The sequence below is a fragment of the Etheostoma spectabile genome, chromosome 17 (assembly GCF_008692095.1).
Source record: "Etheostoma spectabile isolate EspeVRDwgs_2016 chromosome 17, UIUC_Espe_1.0, whole genome shotgun sequence".
In the NCBI taxonomy this organism is placed as follows: Eukaryota; Metazoa; Chordata; class Actinopteri; order Perciformes; family Percidae; genus Etheostoma; species Etheostoma spectabile.
The window spans coordinates 2,047,969-2,051,298 of record NC_045749.1 but is presented as its reverse complement, the minus strand read 5'-3'; positions in this window follow the sequence as shown (position 1 = coordinate 2,051,298).

The following is a 3,330-nucleotide window of genomic DNA, read 5'->3' as shown; positions in this document are numbered from 1 at the left end:
CAGATAGAGCAGGTCTAGACCGCTCTATAATTTAGATTTAGACAGATTTACAGAATTTACGTTTTTCATAAGACAACACATGAATTATTGTGCATACGTTTCTATACGATACCATGACAATGCGTTAAAAACTAAATAGTTGCATCTGAACATAATTGGTTAACCTGCACATAAAAGATGGACAGTAAAATTAAAAATGAATACCAACATCTACTCAATAAGAACTCAACTGTTCTTATTGCAGCTAAGAAGTGGAACATCCTTATCATCATCAGCAGTGTAAACAGAGAACAGCTCTGTTTTAATGACAGTCTTCTCTTTTTCAGTCTCATCCCATTTTCTGTCCATTTCACCTTCTATCTGTTGCCCTTTTGTCCCTCTGAAAAAAATACCACTCACTCACACACACACACACACACACACACACACACACACACACACACACACAGCACGAGAGTGGTCCAGAGTCTTAATGACTGCGATCCCAAGCTGAGGAGGCCGGCGTGGATGGAGCGCTGATTGCGCCCACCTCTCAACGACCGTTGAAATCTAGAAAGTGGACGTCTCTGTTCGCTGTCGGGCTCCGAGTCGTCACCGACTCATCTCACACACACCACACACACACAGCCAAAAAGACATGCACGCACACCACACACACCACAGCCAAAAGATATGCACACACACACACACCCAACACACCACACACCCACACACACAACACACACACAACACACACACAAACACCACCACACACCACCACACAAGCCACAAAGACATGCACACCACACAAACACACACCAACCCCCCACAACACACACACACACACACACAGACAAGATAGTGACCTTGCAGAGGTCTCCAGTTAAACAGAATTGTGAAAAGAAGATGTGTAAAACTTGATAGTATGAGAAGACGAATATTTCCTTATTACTGATAAGGAACACTCCCCTCCTGTGCTGTGGCGGCCCACTGCTGCTGAAGACTTGTCAGATGTAGAGGAAAGTCAAGTCAATGTTATGTAAAGCACTTTTCCTACGATGGCGTTAACTCAATGTGCTTCAAAATAAAAGCAAAAAAAAAAAAAAGAAGACAAAAATCACGCATGACAAAAACATAAGAAAATAAGAAACCAGAGTACTACATACATGAAAAAAAAGATTAAATAAGGTAAAAACAAGATAAAATAGTACTATAAAAATCGACAAGGATTACTGTGTGTTAATCGTTACTTTTTCACCCTTGTGTTGTTGACTTATTGAGGTTCTGGGTTCAAATCCACGTCGTTCTGGGCCTTTCTGTGTGGAGTTCTCCCCATGTCTGCATTGATTTTATAACACCTCTTTTGCATAGAATACTAAGTTATTCCAGTGGTACTACTACTACTACTACTAAGGAAGTTTTTCATCGCCACTGTTGCACTGTTGCTTGCTCTGGAGGAAACTACTAGAACTGTTGGGTCCTTGTAAATTCTGGAGTGTGGTCTATCTGTATAGTGTCTTGAGATGACTCTTGTTATGAATTGATACTATAAATAAAATTGAATTGAATTGAATTGAATTAATGGTTGACATGATTTTCTAAATCATGTTGAACATGCATGTAGCACACATCTGTGGATGGCTAGTTTAGTGACTACCTTGAATATAGACCAGTAAGCATTGGGGATTTATATTAGCCAGAAACATGTTGGATTTATGTTCAGACTTTTGACATTTTCAAAAAAAGACTTTAAAAAATGAACAAATAATTTGGAGGCCCCTAGGGGTCCCGTACTCCCTGTTTGAAGATCCCTGCTCTGAGATACTGCAGTGCTTTCTCTCTTGATTGAGATTGTTTCTAAAAACCACCAACAGGAGGCAACAGCTGCATAGCTCTTCTCCAATGAATGGAATGGGACACGACGCACACAGGGACACACGGCCATTCACACTCACTGTCACGGCCCTGTAAAATCAGAGATTAGCCACTGATGTACAAATAACTCAAGGATGGGGGGCGCTTGGAACAAAGCTATTTCTGAAGTCTTTACACTGGCTTCTTGTGCCTCAAAGAATTGATTTCAAAATACTTTTGCTAGTTTATAAATGACTCAATGGTTTAGGGCCAAAATACAATTCTGATCTGCTACTACACTATGACCCCCCCCCCCCAGGACCTCTGAGGTCATCTGGGACAGGTCTGGTTCTGCCCCCAGAGTCAGGTCTAAACAGGGGGGGGGGGGGGCAGTGTTCCGTTTGTATGCTCCTCACATCTGGAACATCTCCCAAAAACCTGTAGATCTGCTGCTACTCTCAGTTCTTTTAAATCAAGGCTGAAGACCTTTCTTTTTGATGTTGCCTTTCTTTAAATGACTGCTCATTTCTTTAATGTTTAATTTCTTATACTGCACTGTAACTTGTATTCTTGTGTTTTATCTGTTTTTATTTTTTAAGAGTCTTTTAATTGTTTTTGTGTAAAGCACTTGGAATTGCCCTGTTGTTGAAATGTGCTCTACAGATAAAGCTGCCTTGCCTACGATTTATTAGCAAAACAAAGAGTAAAACCTACTCTCACATGCTCTGGAGATCACTATCTGCTGCCAGCCAGCGCAGCAACTTCTGTTGTTTTTATTGGTATTTTTTTCTTCTGCTTTTAATGTCTTATGTATCCCTGTAATCCCCCTGTGGTGTCCCTAAGTACCGAGAAAAGTGCCTTTAAAGCGCCCATTTTCTACTCATTTTCAGGTTCCTAACTGTATTTTAAGGTTGTACCAGAATAGGTTTCCATTGTTTCATTTTCTAAAAAACACCATCATTTTGTTGAGGTATTGTAAATTCCAAAAATAACTGTGAAACTAAAGTGAATAAGTTATTGTGTTGAAAACAAACATTGTTTAAAAAAGAGAAAAAAAACACAAAAAGTTAAAAACATTGATAAAAAACATGTTGAGTTTTTATTTTGACAGGAAGACAACACAAGGGTTAAAAGGACGAGCGAGGAAAACGTAAATCAGCGCCCATGGAGACAATGTTAACAATGAACCAACAAGCTTTAATAAATGAGTCAAACATAATCCCAAAAGTAGCATCCGAAGAGAAGCAAAAGAGACTGGAGACTAAAAAAAGAACATCACACGTGAAGACGTTGGGCCGACGCTGCCCGCGTTTCCCCCTAAATGACCCCTAAATGACCTTGTTCCTAAGTCCAATGATTATTATTGCCCGTACTTATTCAGTATGCCAATGTGCTGCAATAGCAGCAATCGGCGCACTGACTGTTATTGCCCATACTTATTATTGTTCCGCCTGTTTTTTGACCCACCACCAGTCCCGGAGCGTTGCCAACACGCGC